The following is an 18,149-nucleotide window of genomic DNA, read 5'->3' as shown; positions in this document are numbered from 1 at the left end:
AGGAAACCAGAAAGTGGAACTGGTATTAATTATATTGACGATGATAGTTAAGAATTTTTCTGGACTATGAAAACAAATTTTAAATAAAAGCTGTATGCTGCAACTGGAAACAGAAGCTGGAAATATGTTTTATATTCCTTTAGGAAGTTTGAAAACCCAACAAAACACTACAAAGGTAGGCTTATTTGTACAGTTGCATTAAAATATCAGTTTCCGTTCTAGTTGCAACTGTTTAATCTGTGTAAATCTACATGCAGGCATTATTTTGGGATAAAAGTACCTTTAAATGTTTTCTTTTAATCAATAAAAAAGAATAAAGAAGAATGATATAGAAACTTGTAAGTCTACAATGAACTAAATTTTCAATTTTTTTAAAATGTATCTTTAGAACATTAATTTAAATTACATTTTAAAATATTTAATAATAAAAATACCTTAATTTTACTTTTAAGATCAGTCATTGCTTAAACAAACCTCACACTTTTAACTTAAATATTCCCTGCCACGATTCTTTAATACAGTCTGGTGCCTGTTGGCATGTTTTGAGAAAAGCTGAAGTGTTTAAAACCGAGTTAGCTGCAAGTTGCAGTCCTGAAAACTGTGTGGATGATGCACAATCATAAAACTGCAAAATCCTAAAGAAACCGTCAACACACCTCACTTTTTAATTAGAAGTTTTCCAAATTATTTTTCTGGCTATGATCTTTAGCATTTCATTCAGTCTTATGAGCAGCCTGATACAAAGCTCATGCCTGACAAGGAAGCATTCACTAACAAAGTATTCTCAGGCTGTCCTTAAATGTAGTTTCATGGAATAGTTTGGGTTGGAAGGGACACTTAAAGGTCACCTAGTCTAACGTCAACTGCAATGAGCAGAGACATCTTCAACTAGATCAGGTTGCTCAGAGCCCATAGTTTAGGGATAGAGTGTTTATCTATACGCAGTGCAGGGTTTTTTTCTTTTTCAAAAACCTGAAATAGTCATGAGAGAAAAAAAGCATTCTTCGGAAGAGGATGGGATTCAGACACTTAAGCCCTTATGGTTTCTCATGTCTTCTTGTGCTGCTTCAGACAAGCTGGAAGCATTAGCCTAATAGGCAGACTATTTCCTGGAATCCCGTCCTGCAATGCCTAACCCCTGCCCTGCTCCGCTCAGGGAGCCTTCACGCCTGACACACAGCTCTGGGGTCCACTTCAGGGAGCAGGCTAAAAGTCAGGCTCTTCAAAACTCACTGACTCAGTTCTTCTTGTTTTTAAATGAGATCATTTGCCTGGCAAAGGAGAAATTGTTCATTGTAGGATGAAATAACTTTGTCATTTGAGTCACAGGGGTTTTTTCACATCCAGATAGAAAAGATTTCATAAAGATCTTTATCATACCAAAAATGTGGACAAACACTGCAGTTGGCAACTGGATTGACATAATGCTGTATTATGGTATGTGGAGTCAATACTCTGTAACACTCAAAGCACTATTTATATAATGGAAGGCTGTGGTTCTTAAAGAGAGACAAAATGATCACTTTTTAAATGTGAATAAATGGTTAGAGAACAACAAAGCTTTCCCTGAGCTGTTAGCAGAGCCTCATGATAAAGTGATTATGTCTGGTTGTCTATTATAAAATCTTCCTGTTACTGAACCACTTTTAATACCCCATACTGAAGCTGCGCACTCAGGATCTGCAAGCATTTCCAAAAGTGGCCATGAATTTTCAAACTGATTATAGCAACCTGACAGAAACATTTTTAAAAGCTTGTCCCAGCAAAGTGTCGAGCAGATCTCTAAGGTGTTGGGCAGCCTCAAACCCAATTGTTTTCAAGGAGAGCTGTGGCTACTTGCTGAATTTTAGGAATACTCAGCATTTTACAAGATTTAACTCTGAAGATCCTAATTGAAAGTCAATGAGAGTTAGTTTCCTAAAACTCAGCGCCTCTAAGGTATTTCAGTACTTGAAATCAATGAAGTCAGCTCCCTAAGTGCCTTTGAAGCTGAGAGTTTTCACTTTGTAGTGTGCAGTGCCACGATGCCTGGCTCCAGCATAAGTGTCCATAATATCTGTAGGATATACTGATGGATTTGCATGTCTGCCATCTTCTGCACCATATAAATATTTATAACTGACAAGGAAACTGTAAGTTGGGGGGAAACAAAAGCCTTTAGTAATAGGCCCAGACAATTAATCTTTTACGTGTGTTATTTGTAGAAGAGATTTGCAATGTTAAAGGAAAGTAGAACGGAGAAAAGGAAATAAAGTTGACATTGGAAGATGACAAAGGAAACCTGGTTTAGCTATCCAGGTGTGTTTGTATAAAAGCAATACAGGTGCAGTTATTTCATATGGAAATAGTATGCTAGTGTTAAAAATTTCAGATTTGCTTTGAAAAGAATGCATCACTACAGCACTTTTTCATACGTAATACCAGAACTGGGAATTCAGCAGATATAGCTCATGGCCCAGAAAGAGTAAGCACATGCAATGTGTGCCATTTGGCACAAGAACACACTGCCAAAAATACACCACGGCTGTGTTTGAAGAGCCTGATAACACATTCACTGATGGTCCCAGCTCCGCATTCCTCATCTTCCATGACTCCCCTCTTCAGCCCTTTGCAACCCAGAGGGGAAAAGGAGGAGGCCACCCTTGACACAGTAGCCAACTCATGGAGAAATTTGAAGTGTCTCCAAGATACAGTCTCTAAGAGTCTGCTTGGCAAATGGACCAAGTTTTGTCCAGAAACTTCCCCAATAACTGCCCCCTCCTCTTGCACTCCCAGCAGCGTAAGCTCTCCCCCACCTCTCTCAAACAGGGGAAAAGGACTGATCACAATCCAAGTATCAGTAACTCCAGCAGTATTGCCCCCAGCAACGTCATTATTACTCAGAATATTTTACGATATCTGTGTTAGGTTGTACTAATAATCCATGTTGTACATGTGCCAAGCCTCAGAGAAACAGTTTGGATTATCTCTAGTTAAGTGATGTGCCCCACACTGGGCACCGGGAGCGCTGGAGCCCCAGCCAGGCAGGAACTGAAGCACACCGAGAAGCCAGCTGAAGTTACCAGTTTGCAATGGTTTTCCTCTTTACAAAAGCAGAGTTTAGCACTACAGTTTTTGGATTAATGTGGGGTAGGCATTTTGTCATGCAATTAAAATGCAATTAGAGCACTGTCCTCTTGCAATATTGATTTTATTTATAATCTGCTGCTTAAGTCAAATTGTTTTAACATGATCTCTCTCTTGACTCTTTCTCCAAATACTATTTTTTATTACCACATGTACTTTAGGACACATTTAATCTTATTTAAATAAAAGGAAAAGAGAAAGTAAGTGCAATACATATAAAAGCAGACATTAACCATTTACGCAGTAAAACTAATCAAGGTACAATCAGGATGTCCTCAACAGCTATATTAGGAGCATACCAAGTGTTGTCTTACATGGTTATGTGTGGTTTGTTTCTGTCCCCCAAATCTTAGCATTTGGACAAAAATGAACATAGTCTATGCTTTCAGGAAATAAAACCCAGAGCACTCAAAAGCAGCAGAAAAGCTCAGACACCCTGAGCAAAGGAGCGAAGCTATGGTTGCACCTGCCCTACCTCGTCAGCCTGCAGAGTGTGGTGCTCACTGTGAAGGGTTGTGGCAGCTGTCACTGCTCTGTTCTTTCCTTTAGGGACATTGCATTTGATTTCGGATAATGCTTCCATCAGCTGCCACAAGCGCTTCTCTTTACACAACGCATAGCAACCTGGAAAAGTTGTAAAGTTACAATTTAGTGCTAAGCATTTGGGAGCTCGGGTCTCAGCTGAAGATGATGAGTCAAATGAAGCCTATTGGGTAAATTTCCTCCCTTAATAATCCCAACCTACAACCAGTGATACCTAGGTCTGTTACATACGCTTGGGATTCACCACACAAACCTCACCAGCTCAAGCTATACCTCATTTTACAGCCTCATGGGGTCAGAAATTAGACAGAAAAGAACTCAAATCTTCAGCCTAATTGCGTGAACTTCGATATAAGCTACCTCCATTTCCCTTTCACTTTTAAAAGCAAGAACAAATATTTTCTAATTAATTTATAGATACTATTGAGGATTTTCATTCTCTAGCATAAACAATTCATGGTGGAGCACATAGTAGTGTACAGAAGTATTCCTCTTAATATGTCCACTTCTATTTATCCTATTTTTCATATGTACAGTTGAAAATATTTATCTAATACAGAGAAAATTTAAAAAAAAATCTAACTTCATACATTTCCAGCTTCCCTCAGTACAAGATAATATTTAAATAAGTGTACATACTTGTGTATATGCAACTAAGCAAAGCTAAATCTGAAAAGCTTACTGGTTTGGGAAAAACACAGAATAATTTTTATTGCTCTCATTTTTTTAAATTATTTGGACAAAGCAGTTCTCTTGTTGGTATTTATTTATATAAAGCCCGAAAGTGTGCTATCTGCTCTTCAGTTGCTTGTCAATATGTTTATTTTAAAATCAATCTTACCATTAAATCTACTGTTAATGACAGCTTTTGTACACATAATAGTGTAGTTTTAGTGTTGCTCATATATTTTTCAGAAAAAAACTTGCCTTCTTGTATTGTTGTAACCACTTTAATGTTGTCTTCTACGTAAAGCGTTTTTAATAAAACACATTTTAAAGGTGGTTTGAATCACCTGAGATCAGCCGGCAGTTCATTGTGATGCCTGTGAAGGGATAGCTAGTACACATTGATTTTAACTTCTGCACTAATAATAAACACAGTAAAGATGTTGATTGTTAAAAGCCAGGATACTACAGAAAAAAAAAAAAAAAAAAGAGAATAAAGTTTAAAAACTAGTCATAGATTTTTCAAGGCTAGAGTTCCTTGCTTCTGGCATCAAACACATTCCACCATCCAAAGAAGTTTCAATCCTACTTTACCTGTTAGCAAAAATCACATTTAATAGCTTCTACAGACTCAGGTAACAAATGTAAGACTCCACGTTCCTAAATGAGCATGGCACATTACAAGAAGGAGTAGAGGACCTTGATCTAGCAGTGACTGAGGCTGAGGTAGCTGCAGAGAAACAGAAAGGGGGGGTCGGGGGGGGGGGGGGGGGAAGGAAACTGAGAAACAAGAGTGAAAATTCAAGGAAATAACATGTTCATCCATCTGAGGGTGGAGGTTGATGTTAAATGAAAGTAGAATATCTTCAGAAAGGCCCTCGATAAATGGATCCCCAAGCTTTAAATAAAGCCATAAAACATACAGTGGAAAGTGTTGAGGGGGTAGCTGAAGCAGCAAAATATTCCCAGTGCTGCTCATAAGATATATATTTTAAGAACTGAACACAGAAAGCTCAAAATGTTATACATGCCTTTTTCTATTAGCAAGTGATATCTGCTGTTAGATTTACCCCTAAACTATGTCAAATCATTTCACAGATTTTTGAAGGATTACCTGATAAAATCCTAACTGATAACAAAGACAAATTTTGCAGGGATCTAGAAGTCACATAGCACAACACTCCAAAAACTGGTCTAACAGAATATATTTATCTCAGGCATAATATGAGCTGTGGAAGCTGATAATCAGGCCGCCAAATTAGATGCCAGGGTTAGAGCTGCGGATCCCTAACCGTCAAAGATTGCAAATATTGGCCTTTGTCTGTAGTACCACCTAGTGTCAAAAACTCTTCTCTCTGAGCTGAAAAGAACTGGACTGAACTCCATCTTTTCTCCTTTATTTCCTTTGTCCAAACCAACACCAGCCTACGCAGGAAGGGTGCCCAGAGGGCCTCTTTCATGATGACGAGATCAAGGAAGTGTCTTTCATACTTTTACTCGTTTTATGGAAACAGAATTTTGGGCCTAAAAGGAGTTTTTGGCACATCAGACCAAAATTTCCCCAATATTATGCACAAGTACTGTTATTATTTTCCACAGTTTAAAGCAGCAGAAATGGCAGAAATGCTGTAGGACTTCTCTGCACTGGAAGTGAGAGAAACCCTACAGCGAGCTAGGCTGTGCTGGCACAGTCCACGCACTGTTTTGCACTTGTGGGCAAGCCCCAAAGCGGAATCAGAGAACTCGCAAAGAGAGGCACTCCGCCTGCACGCCACGGGAGTCCTCATGGAGAACGGAACAGAGCCAGCAGCACACTGGAAAATCACGCTCCTGCTCTCCACTTGGTTAACTTGCCCATGTACATTTTCTTCCAAAAACAAAATGTTCTCCCAGAGATCCTAGGTTCCCAGATTGCCTAGGGAGGTGGCCACACAGGGAGCCTGCCTCCTCCCTGCCCATCTGGCAGGGATGCCTGCGCAGGGCAGCCCCGGAGCCAAAGCACCTGCCTCCCTGCCAAGCCAGGCAAGCTGCCTGCCTGCCAACGCCGGGCACCCTGCACTCCCTCCGGAGCAGGGAGCTCCCAGGCAGCTGGCAGGCTGCAGGAGCAGGGCAGCCCTGTGTCCCTGGAGCCCCGGGGCCGGAGGAGTGGGAATCAGAAGGAGCTGGACTTGGTGGCCAACTCTGGGGGCTGCCGAGGAGGTGGGCAGCTCCTGAGCCTGGATGCCAGGAAGCAGCCAGGTGGGAAAAGTGGCAGGTTGTACCTCACCCAACCTAACCAGGGCTTTTTGGATCTCTCTCCTCAAAACCTTTCCAGTGGAAACAGGTTTTGCTCCAGAATTACTTACCTGCTCTGTTTGGCACTTCCCAAAACATAGTACCTAGAAGAAAAGTTCATGAAAGTGACTGTAGGCACAGAAAGCTCACAACATGAATTCAAATTAAGCTAGAACAGATACAGCAAATGTGAAAGGATACACAGCAGGCACATTTACTAAACCAGAATGGAGTGTCTCGACTGTGAATTCCCTAGAGATGCAGCCAGCCCGGGTACACGGGCCTCATGTGACTAATGAGTAACTGCCATGGCAGCTCCTTGTATAGTTTGGAGATTTACTTATAAATTTAATACGAGAGCAGGCCAGAGAAACAAGATAAAGATTAAATATACAACAAAAATTTGTAGCAACATCAGCTAATTGCACAGCTGAGGCAGGAGGTGTTAATTACAATTATAGATGAGCCAGCTAGTAATTCACATTAGTGAGCATAGCGCAATTATCAACCTGCTGGTTTTCTTGCTACTCATAATATACATGTTTTCCCATTTTTGATGGAACATAATAGCTGTATTGAACAATATAACAGAACAGTAATGGATATAATGCCTATTTAGGTAACCTACAGCTGTGATCTGCAATACTATCACAAAGATACTCTGTTTCATTTGGAATAAGTCACTATCCAGAGAGCTAAGTATTTCTACTGCTAGACTTGAGTCGAAAAAATGTCATGGGCATTTCACAGACGGACAGACACGCTTTGTTTCTTGCATTAAGATTTACAAATACAAATGAACCTTGACTGTACCTGAGGCAAAAGTACAGTTTAAATTATGCACCACCAAAAAATTAAATCTAAGAGTGTCAACATCAGTACATCTGTTTCTAAGTGATAAACCGGAAGAATTTCACTGACATTCGATTGAAGAAATATAGTCTCCAAGCCTGGCAAATGTATTATTCCTATGAGCTTCCAACTGACTTGGTTTCACTTGGCTCACCCAGGGGAGACCGTATCATCATTGTATTTGCAGCCTTATCATATAACACAACATCGTGTGGGGTACTGGAAAGAAGGTGTTAAAGACATGGTGACCTTTTCAGGAATATGTCACAAGAGTGCTTAGTGCTTACAAGTCATACCCATGTTCTTCACCATGCACTGATGGCAGTGTCAAGGCAGTGGGTGTACTGCTAGTGCACGGCTTCCCAGGGGAAGGCAGAACTCTGGTATAGCCCAAAAGTCCTGTAGATAGAGGACTGGCAAAATTGTCACGGAATCACAGAATTTTTCAAAGTTGGAAGGGACCTCTAGAGATCATCTAGTCCAACTCCCCTGCTAAAGCCTAGAGCACATCATTCAGGACTGCATCCAGGCGGGTCTTGAAAGCTTCCAGAGAAGGGGACTCCACAACCTCCCTGGGCAGCCTGTTCCAGTGCTCTGTCACCCTCACCGTGAAGAACTTTTTTGTCATATTTGATCAGAACTTCCTGTGTTCCAGCTTGTGCCCGTTACCCCTCGTCCTGTTACTGGGAACCACTGAAAAGAGCCTGGCACCATCCTCCTTCAACCCACCCTTCAGATACTTGTAAATGTTAATAAGGTCTCCCCTCAGCCTTCTCTTCTCCAGGCTAAAGAGTCCCAGCTCTTTCAGCCTTTCCTCATAAGGGAGGTGCTCCAGTCCCATAATCATCTTTGTTGCCCTACGCTGGACTCGCTCCAGTAGTTCCCTGTCCCTCTTGAACTGGGGAGCCCAGAACTGGACACAGTACTCCAGTTGTGGCCTCGCCAGTGCAGAGTAGAGAGGGAGAATGACCTCCCTTGACCTGCTGGCCAGACTCTTCCCTATGCAGCCCAGAATTCCGTTGGCTTTCTTGGCAACAAGGGCACATTGCTGGCTCATGGATAATTTACTGTCTACCAAGATCCCCAGATCCTCTTCTTCAGAGCTGCTTCCCAGCATGTCCACCCCTAACCTATACTGGTGCCTGACATTCTTCCTCCCCAGGTGCAGGACCCTACACTTGTCTTTGTTGAACCTCATTAGGTTCTTCTCTGCCCAGCTCTCCAGCCTGTCTAGGTCCTTTCTCCATTTACAGAAAAGCAGGTGCTTTACAGCTCGCCTGGCTATTTTCCTCTGCCAATGTTTTTTGCTTTGTCCTGTGTACACAATACAGTGAAAATCCTTTTCAGTCAAAGAGAAGTTACACATCTGTAACTAGAATTCTTTAGGATGAACTCTGCACATTTGTACTTACAGGATGCTCCACTGGTATGTTCCTGGCAGTGCTGTGCCCTTGATCACTCAAGCCTTAAACATATGTTAAAAAAACACCATTTCTTCATACCGAAGCAGAACATGAGTCATGGTTTGAAGATGTAACACTGTCATTTCACATGCCTTCCATATATTTACGCCATTGGTTCAGTCACGTTGGAATTCAGTACAAGGATATCAAACAACTATGCAATTTTTGACTGAAAACTAGTATCTTCCTGGACAGATGTTTATCAATTAACAGGCACAACTGGGATATTATAACTAAGCTACAAATTTTCTGCTTGCTTAACAATAACTGAAGATGAATTCAGTATTGTATGTGCATCAGGAGAAAATGAAATCCCTCCTAGGTTAATGTACAAAACAAAACTTCACAACATTAGCATCATTATTTTTTTACTACTCATGATTTGAAGTATTTCTAAACTTCAATGGAAGGAATAATGGCTAGAACAGACTAAATATTTTGAACAAATTCCATGACTATTTGCGCAAATTTTAAAGGAAATTTGTTTTGAGTTGCATCTGCACCACTTCTGTGTTTCATTTCTGGATTACATTCGGCAAAACCACCTGCACAGCAGATGATTTGCGTATTACGTAAGTCAACATAGCTGCTATTTTGAGAGCTTAGCTGAGATGGACTTAATGATCTCAAAGGTCCTTTCCAACCATGAAGATTCTGTGAGATATAAAAGCAGCATACACCCTTCATACTTTCTATGCAGCAATAAATATACCTAGAAAGATGATACATCTATGTGTGCTACTTCCTCCAAGTATATATAGGTTATCACCCTGTTTTAATCTGGGATTTTTTTGATCAGAATTATTGAACGGAACTGATCAGATATAGTTTTGACATTTTGTATCGTTCTGGACTTCCTACATCCCTGAAGGTCTGACAGTGGAATAGGGATCACATTAGTGCCATAAGCTGATAAGTACTTACGGACATTTGTTAAATATTCAGTAAGATTTTGATACCTACCAAAATTTTCTGTGAACCTGAAAAATGATTGTTCATAGATACGCTGTGTGTTTTTCTCTCAAGAAATTTCCAGATAAAGCACTAGCATTTTCAAACCTTTGAATCTGAATGTGTTTCAAAGAACATTTCAATCATCCCTGTGCTGAAATTCTCAGTATCTCCATGATGGCACCGGGACTCATGTGATGCCAGAGCAGAGGGCTACAAATGGATTATGATTTTCATCTCTACTTCTTCCCTCCCTAACACTCAGAATTAGCAATGTTTTTACTTTCTTTGTTGTGTTGAAAGATCATTTTCTTGACAGTAACTATAACTGCATGCATCTCAAGCCTTGTAGATACTACACTCTTAATCCAATGAAGAATTTCAAGTGTAACCTCACTCTATCAACCCCCATAAATCAAACCCCTCCACACCTCAGATGAGTGATCTGTTAGAGACCGTGAGTGAAATTCAAGTACCACTAAAATACAAGGAAACAGTTTCAAATTTTAGATGTTAATATGACAGAATAAACTTTAGAAGTAATACTTTGGCATATTTGCTATTGATAGTAAAGCACCAGAGATGATCAAATATAAATAGAGTTTAGATGTTAGTATTGGCTACAGCTCAGAAATAAGTACCTTCCTCTGTGTCTGAGCATCATCTCTGCCAGGTACTGGAAATCAAATCCCACATCGATGTATATAACAAAGGACTCATTTGTCACCTTTTCCTTGGTGTTGGTTCTGGTAGAAGTTACAGCTTCTGAGGTATTTTATAGTGAATGAGGTTACTTTAGTGTCCTTGGACAACTCCCTCCCTTGAAGAAATTTTGATGCCTGTAACTATGCTAGCTGAGTCCACCTCAGCCATGAATTCTTTAATGACATACCCAACGGCTTCTTGTTCCCCTGTCTTTCAGTCCTGTGTAAAGTTTTGCCTCCTATTCCCCCAAAGCTCACAGGCACTTCATATTATTATGTTCTTTTCCCAGTTTGATTTAGCTTTGCAGTCCACCAGATAGCCCTAATTCTGCCCAGCTGAGGACGTGGTCCCAAATAGAGCTTTTAAGACCACTGCACTCACATACTAGCATATACTTGGAAGGGAATAGTCCAAGAACCATGAGTTTGATACATAATTATAATGCCATCCTTGGACAACAACTAAGTAGACCATCCAGTGAGTCCTTAGTTTGGCTATATAGCACAAATTCTTTGAGGCAATTGTGGAGCAAAAAAGCAATAGTGGAGCCACTTGAGAAAAGCTAGTTCTCCAGCAACGCATAATAGACAAATTCCTAATAGCTTTCCATTCTGTGTGCTGCTGTGGTTCACTTCCAGAAGTTCTAGACATAAATTCCAGAGCAAGTGTAGATGTCATCAGAGAGTAATGCATGAGAGGCAAGATAGTGCAGAGTCATAGGGGAACAGGCTTAGCGTCATAACGCATGGGTATCTTTCACTTGTGAACATCACATAAAAACTGGCAAAATTATTGTTGCTCTTTTAAATTACTGTTGCTTTTTGAGAGGTTGGAAGAAACCCATTGTTAAGGATAGGTCCAGTGTAATTCTCATGCTGTGACATCACAGATGACCCCAACCTGCAGGAGATGATCATCATTTGCATTTTGTTTGTCTAGGCACAGTTGCATTTGGTTTGGCATTGCTAAGTGTTATAAAAAGTAGTTGTTCAATGTCAAGAACATATACCATACCTGAGGAGTGATCTGAGGTAGTGAAACACTGAGCACAACCCACTTCCAAATGGGAACTGCCTGCATTGGGGAATGTTTTATGGTAACCCTTGAGGTGAATTAAACACATGTTTGTGCTTGAATATAAAAGAAAAATGTAATGAACAATGCATAGGGCAGAGTCCTACCACAATATACGGTTCTACATGGAGTCTGCAAAGGTGCATCACAAGCAGATTCCTTATATACACTTGCACCAGCACCAACCCCAAGAGCGGTTGCATGGGGCATTGCAGCCTACTGTGGAGACATCCCCCCCAACTTAGCTCTGCTGCCCAAAGGTGGCCCCTGAGCTTGGGCCCCTGATTGTTCCCATTCCAGGATGGCTACAAGACAATGCTGAGTCTGTTTCTTTTCTTATCGCCAAGGCAAACTTCAATCCCTTGCAAGGAGTCAGTTCTGTCTCTGGCATTCCTGCTTCCAGCCAGTTTAACCCTTTCTCGCAGTTGGGCCTTCTTGCCTTCCATGCCAGATCATTCCTCAGTCACAAATTGCCACTGCTGAACAGTTACAGTCGGAATTTTCCCTTCACCTGGATGTGCTGGGAAAGCACACTCTGAGACACAAAGCAAAATTCTAGGTAGGTTTTATGTAACCACTTCAAATTCTGACTCTCTGCTTTATTTAGTTCATTTGTACTAGAACTCAAATTTAGCCTTCCAGGAGACATCTATAGAAGATTGAAATCAAGCTCAATGTAAACATGAAGAGAAAGAATATCATACAAAAATAGCCTGTAAATCATCATAGCAGAATTCACTCAAAACAGAAGACCCACTGTCTTCCAAACCTAGAAGATACAAACAAGAGACAAATTAAAGCTGGCCAGGAACCTGTATAGCTACAATCAGACCATGCAGAACATGCTTCCTGTGTAAGCATAAAAAAGTTTTGAAATTTTGAATCCATGTCTTGACCTAGGCAAGCACGTGGCACATCAGGCAGGCATGGCAGAAGTTCAGGGCTTTCCATTCAGTTTAGACGAATGGAAAAAGAGGAACACAAAATACATTACAGAGAAAACAACGGTAGAACACACCGAAAAGCTTTTAAATAAATTAGTAGGGGAAAAAAGCCTGATCGCAAGACAAAAAGAGAGGTAATTGTAAGACTTATTTATATGTCCTAGTTACAGAATACAGCATGAAATCAGAGTTTCTAATGAGCTTCTTGGAGCCCTCGGGGGCTGAGGTTACAAGTGCATCCCTGTAGTGATCCTGCACAGAAGACCACTGTACCTCGAGGAATTAGTGACAAAAAACAGTTAACCTGAGTGGGCACAGGCCTGTTCTGTGCTATCGTGCACCCAGAGCCTGGCCTTCAGGCCTGTGTTGTGCTGCACATACCCCTTGGCCGCAAGAGAACCTTATTGTAGCAGAGGATCCTGTGGGCAGCTCCCCCGTAGTACCAGCAGTTACACCACCTGCGTGACCTTGCCTTTAAACAGTGCAGCAAGTTGTTCACTCTCATGTGAACATCCTTTTTTTCTGACATTATAAATTATTAAGAGAATTGTTTTCCCTTAAGAAAGACCTATAAGATCTCAAAAATCCAAAAAGGAACAAACTTCACATGGATGGGATCTGCATAACTGTGCTGTGCCCTGGTTGGAGACCTGTTGGACGCCATGCAACTAGGGGTTCCCAGCACCTGAAGGGACATAACATTATCTACACTACCCTCTTTTCCTCCATAGTGTTGACACCAAAAAATGGGGGTTTAAGTGATACTTTACAGACTCCGAGTGCCTTTCTTTCTGGGATCATAAGAACTCAGCACCTTCTGGTGCAAAACAATACAACACTTTCTTTCTATAGCCTGCGGTAGGGAAATAGGATTGGTTTTTTATTTGCCTGTTTATGGGGCTTCATTTCGCTTCTTTTTCAAACCTCTTAAAATGTATCAGAAGATAGTTACGGGAATAAGTCAGATGTTAAGGGAGACAGTGGTCATCAGTATTTTCTGAGCATACAAACTTCAGTTTTGCCAGCGCTAGGAAATAGAAATGTCATTTTGTTTTAGCTCCTTGGCACTTATGATCACAGCATGTCCAGTAGCTGGCAGAAAGACAGGCAACTGAAAAGCCCTGACACACTGTGGTACAGGCATCCATCATTATGTCACCTTTCACTTTCACCTTTTATTAAAAACTAAATTAGAAGACTGACTTAAATGTTATCAAATTTGGTCAAAAGCTAACCTCTGGCCACAGATCTTGCATGCAAATTTTGAAGCAGAAAGAACAATTTCTAAGGATTTCTTAGGATAATACATGGAAGGTAAGCTTATAATGAAAAACTACTACCCCTCTTCAGTAAGTGACAGTGGTGTGAAGCGTTATTAACAGCTCTATTTATACTATGGGGAAAAAACAGACCAAAAAAAGATGATGCAGGAAGTTTCAAATAAAAGCAAACACCAGTTTTGTACCTAGGATAGCTCTCTATTTCACTCCAGAAGTTTAAAAGTTGAAGTTAAAAGTGGCTGCTAAAATAGGCGTTCTTTTGATACAAGACAAGGTGAGAGAAAAGATCTAAAGTAAAACATATTTTCAGATTTTCTGGAGCTTACCATGGTATCATTTTCCCTATTAATAACTATTCAGGGATGCACAGCACCAACACTGAAGCCCTAAGCACTTGAGTGAGTGCGCAGAAGAGCATAAACACCATGTCTCAAGTCGTTCTCTTTCCTCCTCTCCTAGTTCATAGGAGAAAGAAAATTAGATCTACTCTGGACCATCACCGGTAGCAGACTGTCAGCCTTTGATACACTTGCCCAGCTATTCCAGGCAGGACTCTGCAGGCAGAGATAAGACTCTGACTTGAGGTCCTGCCCCTACCACTGTGCTTACAATACTGACATAAAATTCCATGACCGTTAGTGGAAGTCCAATAGTTTGGCCCAGGTAGTTTTACACAGCAGGTCTGAAAGAAACGTAATTTAATTTTTTTATCTTATGTATTTCCTTATAGAAAGTCTGACTGTGACATAAAATACTCAGATGTTCTGAAATTAATGTTTGATGAGGAGTGGGTTTTTCGAGTTTGTTTTTTTTTAATTATTGCTTTTTAAAATATTATTTTAAAAAAATAAATAGAAATTCTACTTTTAAAAAATAATTAAAAGCACTAGAAATCAAAACCCTTGTGCTCCTGACTCTTTCTGGTGCTCTGCAAAATCAGTGAGAGAGGCGGTGACAGAAAGGATGCCATCGCGTCTCTCTGGGGTGTGCGACCTTTAACCAAGGGAAGAATAAAAGATAGGCAGACTAGTTATTTTCCTTGTACTCACAGTGTATTTACATGCTTATGCGTGTGGTTACCGATTATATTTGACTAACACAGTTACCTGCATTCTGAAGTGGACTACTGGACCACAGCCTCAGGTTCTGTGCCTTTAAACTAAAGCAGAGTAGGGATCGTGTGCGCCCTGGCGATGACAGCCATTACCCAGTACCAAGAAATCACTTTGATGTGCTAGCAATAAAAGTTAATAATAAAGAACAGAAAAATGATCTTTTCACTGATAATGCTTCTTCCAAATAATCAAATCCACTTTTTGGGAAAAAAAAAAAATGCAAAATTTTATCTACAAAAATTAAGTCAGAATTTATAGGCACTTATTAGTTTTCCTCGGTCCCTGGAAGCACACAAAGTTTAATGACCTGTGAAACATTAGGCAACGGGAAAAGTTGAAAGACGAAATCCATATTAGTCTTCGTTACTCCCATCTCCTCAAATATAATGCACACACTTTATGTGATATAATTAATAGCGATTTCTTCCTCCAAAGGTCCTAATGACAGCAAGAGAAAAGGCTTGCTATTGTCAGATCTTATGCAGCTATAAGTAACTGTTCAATCTATAAGCGACTCTAAAAACGGTCTGCTTAAACGAACTGCTTCTAGCATTTACTAGTATGTACTACGCACAGGTCCTGCCCCTATCTGGAATGATACAAATCAGATATGAGGCTAAGAAATGTGCTGCTTTTCTAAATTGAGCACACAAAGCAACCAAAGTCACTGAAGGCAATCTATATTGTCCTACTGCTATCACAAAGAGCACTTTCAAAACAACCCATTGAGAAAGCTAATGTTCCCCATAGCACAGAGAAGAGAAAATATAATGAATTGGAACTCTATAAAACATTCTGATAAATATCTTATTTATTAGACTACTTCAGCAGGACCAATCTTATCAGAAATCAGCCTGCTGTCAGAAGCGGCTGGAATTGTCATTACCTGGCCGGTAAGCAGGAAGAAACAGTCTATGTGCATTTAAGCATGAAATGTCCATCGCCTTCCCTGTATTTACTATAAATATGACCTGAGCTCTCCAAGAGGTCTTCAAACATTGTTTCACTAAGAAAAGAGCGAGCAGAAGATCAGTTCTTATATGTCTGATGATACTCCTAAAGGGCCTGTTACGCGGCTTGCAGCTTGACCTGTAATGTGTGATATGCAGCTTCTTTTTACAGCAGCAATGCCTCCAGATCATATTTTAAGATAGCTTTTTTCTTGCTGAAGGCTGCTCTGTACCATCATAGCTTTATTGGCAAAACAACATCGGAAACCAATCCCCCTCCAAAGGAGATACAAAAACTATGTCCACATTAGCAAGTCTTTAAGACAAATAGGGAATATCTGTAGAGTGAAACAGCTAGTGGTAGAGACTGGATATCCATGGTTTTTTTATAGTGGACTTGCATTAATCTGTTCCCACTGCCCAAATGCTCATTTGCAGCTGGACCTCATCTTTCAGCTTTTATTTCATCTAAAATCCAATTCATGTCCACTAAGGCAACCCCACAGTGTGAACTGAAGAAAGCAATTGGGGGATGTCAGGAAATTCACTTCAAAAGTTCACTCTTGATCTGAACTAAAACACTATGTCCATATTGCCCATAAAAACAGTTTTCCTGCTTGTGTAAATTTGCTTCCTCTTTAAATGACATAAAGTCCATTAAGTTCTTTTCTGCTCATACAAGAGCTGAGATTTTTCATGCCTGTATTCAAACCCAACTTGCTTGTAGTGGCAAAAGTCTATTTCATAAACCTGGTATACAAGTAACATCAAAGACAAATCAGCTCAAAGTATTTCTAAACATGAGACAAAGATTCCTGCATGTACATCGCTCTTGTAAAAAAGATAGATACATTCATCATGCCATAGACAAGCAGAGCTGCTGACACTTAATGCCTTTTCTGTATTTTCTGAATTTATTAACATTATGTAAAATGCAGCATCAACCATTCAATGCATAAAATTTTTATCTGTTGGACATTCAGGAGAAAAAATGAATAGAGAACACAAAGCCTCTATAGGCATGTGTATGTACATAATCCTTTAAACTATGGTTTGCACAGCAACTATCATTAATTTTAGAAGTCATCCAGTTATATCCCTCCACAAAGCTTTGAGAGTGTAAGAGTAAGCTCACACATACACGAAAATGATAAATGTATTCCTCTGCCTCATGGATGTTATTTATATTCACCAGTGCAGTGCCCATCATTTTTATGTAATGCAATGCATTGTAACAACTTCTAAGTAAATAAATACTTTAAAATAAAATAAATCAGAGAACTTTGAGAAAGAGCTTGTTGGAATTTTTCAGTGAAACTTTTATTATTTGGGAGAGCCCATTTATCAAAGGTTTTTGTGGGATTAGCGTGAATAACACTGGAAAAGGCTTCTCGTGTCTAATACGGACATGCTAGAAATACAGGAAGAAATACGGGCAACAGAAGCACTTGCAATTGCAGGAGGTCTCTCTGTGTACCAGACTCTTAGGAGTCCTTCTTCTCATGCCACTTTTTTTTTTTTTTCTGTGGGTGGTACTTTTCTTACATTTGCAATGCATTTCAATGCATTTTCCGGAGAGAAAGAAAGGCTATCACACATATGCTAAACCAGTGGTCTCCAAACAGTTTTGATCACACAACCTTATTGTTAAAAAATTTCTGAAAACATATACTCAATATATGTTTATTTATTTATTTATAAATTATATACATTTACTTTTGCACTAATATATTACATATATTATAAAACATACACAAAAATAGAAATTTAAAAGGATGAGATAAAGATAAAACACTGTTTAAAAATTATTTTATTTTATTTTATTTTATTTTATTTTATTTTATTTTATTTTATTTTATTTTATTTATTAATGGTACCAAAAATATTTTCTTCCTGCACCCCAATGGACTGTCTTGAGCATCCCTGAGGTGCGCGCACACACGACTTTGGAGACCACTGAACTAGAGTACCCACCTCAAAGATGAGTCCAACTCCCTCATCTGAATCTAAAAGAGCAGGTACTTAGTTTCCCACAGAAACGTCTTGCCAGGAGTCTTGACTTTGCTATGACAGTTAAGATGGTAGTACCACACTCCTTTTGTGCAAAGTCTTCTCTCACACCACTAGAAGGAACATGCGTTCCTGAGCATTTCAGTTATCATGAGTCTTGATCATTTGCATGACAACTCACTAGATTTTCAGTATG

This window comes from Rissa tridactyla, chromosome 3 (assembly GCF_028500815.1).
Source record: "Rissa tridactyla isolate bRisTri1 chromosome 3, bRisTri1.patW.cur.20221130, whole genome shotgun sequence".
NCBI classification, from domain to species: Eukaryota; Metazoa; Chordata; class Aves; order Charadriiformes; family Laridae; genus Rissa; species Rissa tridactyla.
The sequence above is the reverse complement of the archived record's forward strand: the minus strand, read 5'-3'. Positions refer to the sequence as shown.